Source organism: Garra rufa, chromosome 7 (assembly GCF_049309525.1).
Source record: "Garra rufa chromosome 7, GarRuf1.0, whole genome shotgun sequence".
Lineage (NCBI taxonomy): Eukaryota > Metazoa > Chordata > Actinopteri > Cypriniformes > Cyprinidae > Garra > Garra rufa.
The window spans coordinates 6,438,088-6,450,979 of NC_133367.1; positions in this window are offsets into that span (position 1 = coordinate 6,438,088).

Consider the following 12,892-nt stretch of genomic DNA (forward strand, 5'->3'; position numbering starts at 1 on the left):
TTTCTGAGGTGCCCAGGGAACTGAGACTTAAACCTACAACCTTTAGCTTTCAAGTCCATCTCTCTGACCAATAGGCCACAACTGCCAGTAAACTTGATGGAGTTTGCTTGCGTATTTGGAAAGAAAGTGTTTTGAAAACGAGGAGGATTTCTTCATCTGTATTTGGAATTGCATCAATGTAATATGCTAACTAGTCTTAAAATACTACATTGGAATATATATTAGCCTGTTTCAGCTAGTATCAGGGTGATGTGGAAAAAGAAGGTTGGATATTATGCTTAGTGTGTAAGTCACTTGTAACTTGATCTGGATCCAATGTTATCGTATAGGTCCTGGAATGTAGACCAAGAACTGCACAGACAAGTTTTATGGTTGCTTTTGTTATTTTTGGAGAATGACAGTGAAACTCAGTCTCCACCTTTATTCTATAAAACAGAGCATCTTGGAAATTCTGGGAGAAAAATAAAGCTAGTTCCTCAAAGAACTAAAAGGATATAAAATGATGCTGATTGTTGTTGCATAAAAACCAACAATGCTAATTTCCAACTAGATCAAAAATTGAGCTTGAGGTCTATGTTCCTAGTGCAAAATCACCTAGCTTTTAGTGTGAAAGTTGTTTTTTGGCATTTTGAGCCATACATTAGAAAGTTTTTATTGCTTTGCCTAAGTTGGTAAACAACTGAGGTAACAGAACTGGATTTGTTTGGTTCATCGTCGATAAAAGCACTGCACGTTGTCATGGAAAATTTAGTTTCTTGGTCCTTCTTTTTGCTCTTTCAATCACAACTAATACATCCACATTCCATCTCTGTTATCACAAAACCCACAACAAAAACACCGCTCCATTCACAGCACCCTCCATCACTGTTGAATACAGCACTTAAATGACCTCACTGCCATCTGAACTATGGCACTTTGTAGCTTAGTTCCTACTAGACTGACAACTTGCCCACCCAGTCAGACTGATGGAAATACATATTTTTGTATACAATTTTAATGTTTAAATTAATTATTGCAAATGTTATTTATGTTTGTGTTGCTTCATTAAAACGAGCCTATATAATAATAATAATAATAATAATAATAATAATAATAATTAGTTAATCCTCTGTTGCGCCAGTTCTATACAGCATGTTCTTCATGCCTATGCTGTCCGGATTCCAACTAGCAGCTCCATTGAATGTTTAGCATTTGCAGCATTTGCACTGAAATATTTGTGAGCAAGGAGTTTTCTGTAATGTACAAACTGTAAAATAATAGCATTGGCGAATGCATGCCCGGAACCTTCTCATTATAACAAACAAAGAATAGACACGGTGTTAATAAGAGTAAATGTGAAGAGATATGTAAGTGCTAGGTTATTATAAAGGAATCCCTCTTTGGCTTTCTAGACTTAGGCTAAAATCAATTCATAATTTTAATGATGTTACATGTATCCTAGTGTTACTTGTCATTGCCCTGTTTCTGATTTGGTTTCTCCCTCTGTCTTGCCCTGTCAGTTTGTTATCATCTGGTTGAGTCCTTGTTTAATCATTATCTATTTCACCTGTGTCTTGTAATTAGTCTGTCTTTAAAAGTCTGTCTCTGTTTTCAGTCCCCTGTTGGTCGATAACGTTAGTTAATGTTTCGTGTGTGGATCTACCTCTGTGTTCCAGTCCTGAAGTCATTAAAATATAGTATTTACCCGTATATCATGTTCAGTCCTCATTCCAGCACCAGCAACGCTAACAAATGAAGGGTTTATTAGTGTAAAGAGAGCCCTCACTAATTAGGTAGTGATATGGCTGTGTAACCAGGCATGCACTTGTGCATTTATACTGATCAGGCAGCTATCCGGTTAGTTAAAACTGTTCCATACAAATGGCCACATAAAAGTGTCTATAATATGAGCTCTAATTCCTCACTGGTGAGAGTAAGATGAATGTATTTTAACCCTTGTGCATTGTTTCAATTTACAACCTTTCGTTATGTTTCGTGGCTGAAAACAGCCACTACTTTAAACTGCTGTAAAAATGTATCAGATAAATATTCTTTTCAATTTTTTTTGCATAAATCTATTAATCAACCTCAGTCCTGCTCAAAAATACTAAATGTTTTTTAAAAAAATCTGGATTTTAACTCTTTAATTGCCAAATTCCTAAATGATGTCAATGATTTAGAAGAAAAAAGAAAAAAAAAAAAAAAAAAAACACAAAATTACTAATTTTCAATATAAAATGTAATTGTGGCCTGGATTTTTTTTTTTACCTTTTAACAGTCTTGGACATGTGAAAGATTAGTAAGAACATTGGCTTTCATGCATTGTTAGTTTTGGCGCAGCATCAGATTTTCTTTTTTTCTCCCTCATTTATTGTTCGTGGCTGTTTTTGCCCCATTGACTTCCATTATAACCACATTTTTTGATTGCAAAGCCATGACACCATATAATGCTGAATTCTTGATTGTTTGTGGTTTTCCCTGTTGGGAAGGGGTCAAATTTGTAAATTGTACTGTTGATTATCAGTTGGCCCCATTAACCCTTTAGATAGGCCTTTGCAAAAAAAAAACCAACTTAGTTTTACATAGAGTTCTATGGAGTATAACGGCATATATAGTGTGTGTGTGTATGTGTGTGTGAGCGTTTGTGAGTGTGTGAAAGTGTGTACGAGTGTATGAGAGTGTGTGTGAGTGTCTGTGAGTGTGAGAGAGACCTCTGTGCACCTTGATACATCTCAGAAAATCAAAAAAAGCACCTCAGCTCTCAGAACTATATGGTAAACAAATACATAAATATACTTTCTTTATTTTTTTTTACTCCATGTCATTCTGAGAGCTGAGGTGCTTATTTTGATTTTCTCAGGGGTATCAAAGTGCACAACGGTCTCTCTCACACTTTCACACACTTTCACTCACTTTCACACACTCAGACACACTTAGACACACATACACACACACACACACTATAATATGCCGTTAAACTCCATAGAACTCAATGTAAAACTAAGCTTTTTTTTTTGCAAAGGCCTATCTAAAGGTGACATCATTTAGGAATTTGGCAATTAAAGAGATAAAATCCTGATTTTTTTTTTTTTTTTAACATTTAGTATTTTTGAGCAGGACTGAGGTTGATTAATAGATTTATGCAAAAAAAAAATTAGAAAAAAAAATTATCTGATACATTTTTACAGCAGTTTAAAGTAGTGGCTGTTTTCAGCCAGGAAACATAACGAAAGGGTAGTAAATTTGCCCACAGTGTACTGTTGAGTTTTTGAAAAATTTCAAAGCATTTTCCCAAAATATGTATCAAAATAAGATTAGTCACCAAAAATCATTCCATTTGCTTTAACAGAGAAAAAGTTGTGGCCAAATTAAGACTCAACAGCACCCCTCAGTGGACGAAAACGTCCCCAACAACACATAACTGTGCGTTCACACCGCCGGCGGCCAGAGCGTCAAAGTGGCCGGAAGTCATTCATTTTCAATGTGAGCTGGTGGCGACAACAACACAAAACCCGCTCAATGCAAATGGCTTTTGATTGGTTTATTTCGTTAGCAAACATGTAACTGTATTAAATTAAATTTCTTATTTTCATGTTTAAAATATTTAATGAGGTTAACTAACTTACACCCTACTTGTGGTCAGTCTGCACAAGATCGACATGCTTGTTTGCTTTGCGGCCGCTTTAAATACAAGACCAAGCGTTCGATCGTCAGAGCGTCAAGGAATCTTTCTACAGCGTTGCATGCAGGGCGGCGAGAGCGAATTTTGACGCTCTCGCCGGCGGCAGTGTGAACGCACAGTAAGGGTTAATCCTCTGGCTGTATGCAATACCAAACTTTCAGTTTCATTTTCGGCAGTTTGCACATCTGCTTGCTGTAGAGGTTTGTCCATGGTGGGTCATATCGTTGGAGATACGTGCTGCAGTGGCACCTGGTAAAATTAATATCTTCTTCAACAACCAGATGCATTTAAACTGTTCCAGATCATGCAGTCCATAATTTCTTGGCAACCAGAAAAATGGCCTTAGGGGAACACCTGATAACAAATATAATCCTGGTTCCTTAACAAGTCATCTGTCTCGTCCTTCGGATGAGACGTTAAACCGAGGTCCTGACTCTCCGTGGCCACAAAAAATCCCATGGCACTTCTCGTAAAGAGTAGGGGTGTAACCCCGGTGTCCTGGCCAAATTCCCTCCACTGGCCCTAGTCAATCATGGCCTCCTAATAATCCCCTTCCATTCAATTGGCTATATCACTCTCTCCTCGCCACCTGTAGCTGGTGTGTGGTGAGTGCACCGGCGCCGTTGTACTGTGTCATCCAAGTGAGACGGCACACTGGTGGTGGTTGAGGAGAGATCCCCCATATGATTGTAAAGCGCTTTGGGTGTACGGAAATACACAATGAAAGCGCTATACAAATGCATCATTCATTCATGAGTATGCTGTAATATCATAATTGAGTAACACTTTATAATAACGTTCAGTTGTAAGTCATTTATAAGTGGTTAGCTAATGATAAAATAATGATTTGCAAAACTTTCATAAATGTTTAATAGGTGATATGCTAACAATTTGTGTATGTTTTGTTAATTCATTAACAAGTTATTTACAAGTAATTAGTTAATGATGAACTAATAATTTACAAAACATCGCTATGCATTCATAAGTGATTAATAAGTGATATGTTAATATTTTTATATGTTTTGTAGATTAAGTTATAAATAATTTACAAGTGATTAGATTATGATGAACTTAAAAAAAAACATGACCATACGTTCACAAATGATTAAGTAATAGGCTAACAATTTACAAATCTCTCGTAATTTATCCTAAAAAATAGCATATCATGAAATAATCAAACTGTCACAGTCCTGTCTGTTCATCTGGTCTCCCCCTGTCATTTTGTCATTTTTGGTTTCACCCTCATCAGCCTGTCATCCCCATCACCTGTTTAATTAGTCATCTGTGTCACCTGTGTTTAATCATCTAGTCACCCTTTATAAGTCTGTTTGTATCTTCAGTTCATGTCGGTCTTTAAAGTTTTGTGATGTGTGTTCCTGCCTGTACCTGCCTGTTCCTGCATTGATCCTTTGAAGTATTATATTAAATAGATTGTTAATTGTTAATCTTGTCTTTCGTCTCGTCTCGTCCTGCACACAACCCTGACAGAAAGACCGACCCAAAACAGTTCACTGCGTCTTCCCCTGCGTTTCTTTTCCGTTTTTTGAATCAGTGTTTGTTTTATTTTTTTTTCCCTTATGAATATCCCTGCTGTCCGCATCATCCTGCTGGAGCAGGGGAACCGCTCTCTCGAGGACCACATAAGTGACTTTATGTACCTCGCGCCGATGACGCATTACCCGGACCGCTGCCTGTGCACGTTCTTCCGTGCAGGACTTAACATCGCCACTAAAGCGCAGCTGTCCGGGGAGGGTCCTCGAGAGAGCCTCGCCGGTTACATCGAGTGGGTGCTGGTGTCCAGCAGAGCTTCGTTGACCGCGAAGGATGACACCAGCCCCACTCCAGACCCAGAGCCCAGCCAAACATCACCCCGACATGCAGAGTATGAGCCCGCATTCACCGCGGACGGAGAGCCTGAGCCCGGAGCGGCCACAGTATGGACTGCCGATGGGATCAAAACCTCCGACCAAGAGCGTGAGCCGACCTCTACAGCTGCGACGGTGGAGTGCTGCGTGGAGCAAGAGAGGGCGGTAGAGAGCCCTGCCCACTGCACCACCACTGGGGGTGAGCTTGAGCAACACTCTGGGGATTTAATAGACTTCTTCTCAGAAACACTGGCCTGCCTGAACTTCCCACCCACCCGCCCTCTTCTGCCTAATCCTGGATCCCCGCTGGTTCCGTCCAGTCATCCTGAATCTCCGCTGGTTCCGTCCAGCCATCCTGAATCTCCGCTGGTTCCGTCCAGCCCTCCTGTGTCTCCGCTGGTTCCGTCCAGTCATCCTGAATCTCCGCTGGTTCCGTCCAGCCATCCTGAATCTCCGCTGGTTCCGTCCAGCCCTCCTGAGTCTCCGCTGGTTCCGTCCAGTCATCCTGAATCTCCGCTGGTTCCGTCCAGCCATCCTGAATCTCTGCTGGTTCCATCCAGCCTTCCAGAAACCCCGCTGTCACCTGTCAGTCCCCCTGCTCACCCTCAGTCCTCCATCTGTGCAGTGGGCTCGCCGCAGGTCTGCCAGCTTCCATCGGCGTCTCGGCTGGAGGATCCCTCATCTCCACCTCCAGCCTCAGAGTCCAGAACTCCGCCTCGGCCTCCGACCCTGCGGCTCCACCACGGCTCTCAGCTCCCTCATCTTCAGCGTCGCCCGTCGGCCCACCAGCTCCACCGGGCTTCCTCGTCCCTCCGGCTCCGCCTTGGTCGGTTGTCGTCCCGCCATCGCCTACGGACTCTACTCCTCTGGCTACGCCTCGTCGCTCCGTCCCATCGGCTCCGTTGGGCTCCTCCCTCCCCCGGCTCCACCTCAGTCCTCTGTCGCTCCGGCTCCACCGCGGCCCTCTGGATCTCCGCCTCCGCCTTGGTCGCCAGAGCCTCTGGCTCCGCCTTGGCCCTCCGGATCCTCGGTGTCGCCCAGGATCTTCGGCTCTCCGTCTCCGCCTCGGGCTCATCCTTCACCTGCTCTGCCTCTGTCGGTCGGACCCCTGGAGTCGTCAGCCCATCCTCCACCATGGCTCCTCCCTCCGTCGGCTCCACCATGGATCTTCATGGCTGTGGCCTGGGTCTTGCTCTGTGCCTCCTGCTCCGGGTCCCTCCTGTTTCTTCCCTGGCTCCTCCCACCTTCGTCGCCCCCCTGGACTCTGTTGACTTTGTTTGTTGTCCCCCTCCAGGGGTGCCGTCCTCCGCCAAAGCCTCCTCCCACATGGACTCTGTTTTTTCGCTCCCCTTCTCTTTTTTTTTTTTTGTTGTTCCCCACGGCGCGAGGACGCGCCTTTTCGGAGGGGGGTGTAATGTCACAGTCCTGTCTGTTCATCTGGTCTCCCCCTGTCATTTTGTCATTTTTGGTTTCACCCTCATCAGCCTGTCATCCCCATCACCTGTGTTTAAAGGTTGTATCAGCGATTTCTAGCCTGAAACATAAAGTGTAAAATTCAGCTTATCTTTCATCACGATCCGCTCGCTGCCTGCCCCATAAATTGTCTGTGAAAAAACCGCGTCTCTCTGGTCAGCCTAGGGTCCGAGATATGCCAAAAAAACAATCGGCACTACCAACCTTTCCACAGCAAAAACAAACATTGTTCCAACCAATCAGCGTCAGGGGTTTGGTGTTGTGGACTTTCGCTCCGCCTCCCTCACATTCCTGCACCAGTAGGAAAGTCCACAACACGAACCCCCTGACGCTGATTGGTTGGAACACTGTTTGTTTATCTGTGGAAAGGTTGGTAGTGCCGATTGTTTTTTTGGCATATCTCGGACCCTAGGCTGACCAGAGAGACGCGGTTTTTTCACAGACAATTTATGGGGCAGGCAGCGAGCGGATCGTGATGAAAGGTCAGCTGAATTTGACACTTTATGTTTTAGGCTAGAAATCGCTGATACAACCTTTAATTAGTCATCTGTGTCACCTGTGTTTAATCATCTAGTCACCCTTTATAAGTCTGTTTGTATCTTCAGTTCATGTCGGTCTTTAAAGTTTTGTGATGTGTGTTCCTGCCTGTTCCTGCATTGATCCTTTGAAGTATTATATTAAATAGATTGTTAATTGTTAATCTTGTCTTTCGTCTCGTCTCGTCCTGCACACAACCCTGACACAAACAGATCCTTAGTAAGTGGTTAATATTATACTAGTTAATATATTATTTGTCACTTAAAAATAATAAAAATTGATATCATTAAAATGTTTATCCTTCACTGAGGATCGCATCATGAATAAATCATTGACAAATCTTTCTGCATCCCCTAATCTAAAGTGTAAACAATTCATCAGTTGTAAATGTTTGACTCATTATTCAAAGGTCTTTCCCCCAGTGTGTTTACCCACCTGACACCCACACAACCTGGAACCGGCAGGTTTGTAAAACATTTATAACTGATGAGTAGTTTACACTTTAGATTAGGGGATGCAAAAAGATTTGTAAATGATTTATTTATTATTTATTCATCAACAGCTTTTGAATACTTGTAGTGTGTACTGCAATGTAAGGGCTGACTGGTGAGGGTAAGGATGTTTTCTTTGGCAAACATGAGATGCGCCCCAAATGACACACTATACACTCTGCACTTATTCACTGTGTACTTATGCACTAATGCACTATGCACCATGTAGTGTATGAATTATATAAGGTTATTTTGTATTTTATAACGCCCTAAACAAACTTTCACAGGAACCTCAATTGTTTTTTTTTTCGTGGCATAATACTTACAATACAATGAACATATCACTTGTTCATAATTTATAAACACATAGTCATGTTTTGTAAATAATTAGTTCATCATTAACTAATTACTTGTAAATTAATTTGTAAATGACTTGTAAATGAATTAAGAAAACATACACAAATTGTTTGCATATCACTTAATAATCATTTGTGAATGTTTTGTAAATGATTATTTCATCATTAACTAACCACTTTTAAAAGACTTACAACTGAACGTTATTATAAAGTGTTACCCACAATTGCATGAAATTCTTCATGAAGAAACTCTGATCATGTTTGCCCCTTTGCTCGAACGAAATGGGACAAGCATCTGGACTCAGTACAGGTTGAGCTGGGTAAAGAGTCTTAAAAAAAGGTATGGATCTTTCTTGAGTGAGTTGCTGGGTCAGGATGTGGATCAGGATCACTTGCATCCGATTCCAGCAGATAGTGCTGGAAAAACAGCAGGATGTATCGAGAGCGTAGGCCTTCCCAGCATTCTGGAGGTTATGGAGGTTATGACCCATGCCACAGAGAGACTAGAGATGAGCGATTGACAGTTTGGACGAGTGATTTCAGCCAGTGATCTGCACTTATCCCATTATTCTGCATAACCCCAATACTTTACGAACACACACTCATAGCAGTGGGCAGGAAGGCATTTGCCAGGTGGGAGGACATAAATGTCAAGTCTTCACTGAGACTTGAAAGAAACATGACAGTAAGGAAGTAAAAATGTTTATTTTTGAGTGAACTAATAGGGGGAAAATGTTGAATGTCACCTGACCAAACTGAAAAACTGGTCGCATCACATTCACTTGTCACTGAAAGTGTTGACAACTATATGAACTGACGGCTTTTATATTCAATTAATTGAGAAAAGAATACAAATTTAATAAAACTCAGATATCAATTAGATAGATATAATCTTTGGTATCTCCTTTAAAGTCATACTGAGTAAAACAGCTCCATATTTAAAAGAGACCATACAAAACACTTTGAATGGAAGCAACGATACCTGCTTTACAGAATACGGAAGTCTGTTGTGCATAACTCCCATACTTAACTGTAACAACACTGCATATTTTGCACTGAAAATATTATTCACAGTCTCTTTTATATCATTTCAGAGATTCACCCATATCATGAAAGAAAAAACAAAATGTTTCAAACACATTACAATATCACTACTAGTGATTTAATGTACTTACTTTTGGGACGATCAAATTTCTATAGATCTGCTACTGCTATAGAAAACGAATTCAAACACACACACACACACACACACACACACACACACACACACACACACACACACAGAGAGAGAGAAAGAACAGATGGTTTAGCAATTATAAATGAATAACGACAACATTGGAAAAATTGTGACTTCACAATGTTTGCAATTACTAATTAGATATTACCGAGAACAGTACAGTGTGCTGATGAAACACAGATCAAAACAAATTTAATTGCTGTGAGTTATCTCATCTTTAGAGCATCTACAATACAGTGTGTCAAAATCAGTGTTGGGGAAAGTTACTTTGCTTTACGACATTGCATAAAAAGTAACTAATTGCATTACTTAGTTACTCTTTTTTGAAAGTAATGCATTACAATGCTTTTGCGTTATTTTTAGTCACCTGGCCTGGGCTTGTTTTTTTGTTTGTTAATTTTTAAATTTAATTTTTTAAGTTATATTTTTGGAAACTGTAAAGGCCCAAAGTGAAATTAAAAACAACACAGGACAGGAGATTCAGATGTCAGTGAATCAGAAAAGAAAGTAACTTGTGTTACTCATTTAAAAAAAGTAAAAACACATTTCAATGTGAATTTAAAAGTAATGCATTACTTTACTAGTTACTTGAACAAAAGTAATCTGATTACGTAACTTTCATTACTTGTAATGCCTCACCCCAACACTGGTCAAAATTACACTTTAACTCTTAATGGTCTATAGCAGGGGTGCGAAACTCATTAATTACACTGATTATTAATATTAAAAACACACCTGATCGAGCTAAACCAAGTCCTTCAGGCTTATTTCAAAAGTATAAGTCTTCAGCCTACATAAAAAAAAATAATAATAATAATAATATGAAAAATTAATAAACCAGCTGTTAACACAAGATAACTGGAATGTAATTCCTATTCTATTACTATTTATACACAGTATAGTAAAAGAATGAACTATTATGCCTAGATAACAACTTTAATTTCTATCGAAAACCTGTATATGGTAAGTAGCCTTTTATGTAGATGATGTTTCTTCCTGGTCTTCAATCTATGTTTTAAGCATAAATGAAAGAGCTCAGTGAAATATAACTTAATCAACTAAACAAAGAAAACAACTGTCTACTGTTGGCTAATATTTCATAAGTACTTCATGAATCATTGAGGAAAATTAGCTGAAAATATTTGATTCTTACCTGAACCTGACGGCATTTCAACACATACACCTCCAAAATCAAAATTGAAAGAAAAATGCATAATAGACAAGAACTATCCTGCGCTCCGCCTGCAGACAAACCTGGATTAACAGCACTTTGTGCCCTGGAGCTACTTAGCAAATCTAAGTGCAGGGCTGTAGCAAGTGGATATTTTGATAACCGATTAATATTACCATTATTAGAATGATTAATTGGTTATCACAGATTAATCAGAATCACATATTACTGACTGATTAATCATTAGGCTTTAAGTGATTATTCAAATTTTGCAATTTGTTAAAATATTGAGTATATTAAAAACAACTTTTAAATTAGCCAAGTGAACAGATCAATATCAATATCAGGTTTGTGTCCTCCTCAGAATTCAGCAAAAGGCCAGCAAATTTCACAATTCAATTTCTATTCATTAGCTTGCCATATATATCATGCTCAGTACATGTTTATTTTTCTCAAGAAACAATTTCTCAACTAATGCTGTAAAATACAGGGAACCCATTCAGCTGGTGCATTATTATAATATTAAAGGTTAAAATTAACAATGAATTTGTATACATTTGCATAGCACAGATTCTCGAGGGACAAAACATGACGCTGTTCAAAACTCTTTAAGACTAGCATTCATCGTGGACACAGAAACTGAGATATATTAATAAAACCTGAGAGATTTGTATCCATCCAAACAGGATCACGATTGCCCTTTGATATAATACTTTTGATTTTCGATTTCTTTTTCCACATGCATTAACCCACATTGAGCACATCAAAACCGTTAAGGAAGTTCACATGTGTGTGCTTGATGCGCAAGAACCAATCAGATTTAGTCACGTGTGTGACGCTTGAGCCAAAAAAGTTTTATTTTTAGTGCTTCAAGTGGTATAGGCTGAGCTTGTACAATTAAATTTATTTAGAACTGATTTATAATGCACTTTAAAAGATATGCTTGCAGAAGTACCGGTCATTGCAGCAGTATTTTAACAGTGTTTTTAAAGATATTCTTTGTGGTACACAAATACAAAACGTGATAATTATGATAAGAGCCCAAGCGATTAATAGATCATGGCTTTATCCAAAATCGTCCCCTATACCCTCAAATAGGGCACTATTTGAGCGGTCAGCCATTTTTAGAGGTGTTCGAAACCACAGTGGACACTCTGGAGTGCACTCATTCAATTGCACAATGCACCACAAAAACGAGTTTACAACCGACATACACTCAATGGCTGGAGATAACCCACAATGCACTGCATCTTCCCGCGTCTCGCCAGAAGATGGCGCCCGCAGCTGAATCATCCATCTGTTCATTTTACAACACGTCCACGGCATAATACAGCGTACAACACAGGTACAACTTCGTTTTAAATTGAAAAATAAATTGTTTAACAAGGGGTTTATACGTAATTTCCTTGAAAGTGTGCAATATAAATCATGTAATCTTACTACTGGAACTGCCGGTTTTAACTGATAGTAAACAGCAAGCAAACTATGCAAAAGCGGCAGTCTTTCCGGTGCACTCAGTATCCAAATTCACTCACTCGTTTCCATTCACTTGTTCAAGTGAACTGCATGAGTGGATTAATGTAGGGAATATTTAATAGGGTATAGTAGGGGGGTTTCGGATACAGACCATGTCAAAATATATTTTGAGGCTGCTTGTAGTTATTATTCTCTATACAAAGAACATGTTTCATGTTTCATTTAAATGGGAAAAGTGAAAAACTATAAATGCACACTACAATACTTCAAATCTATAATAATAAAACTGAGTAATGTAATGAGAAAGCAGATTACTTTCCTGACTTGAGGTTTTAATACAAACAAAACCTGAATTAATGCACTTAAAGTTAGCTGTAGTCTCAGTTTTTCTGTGCGATTACAGGGAATAATTGGGTTTTTGAAATACAGATCACGTACTGGTAGACAGACCTGAGGAGTGTCCTTGGGTAGTGGCTGATGACATCTTGAACCCAGCTCTCATCACCGAATTTCACGCCAGCCACTTGGATCATCCAGACCACCATCCTCATTTGACTCGGGCCACTCCTTCTTAAAGAGAGTACAGTCATAATTGTATCTCTGTCTAAATTACCACCTAGTCACC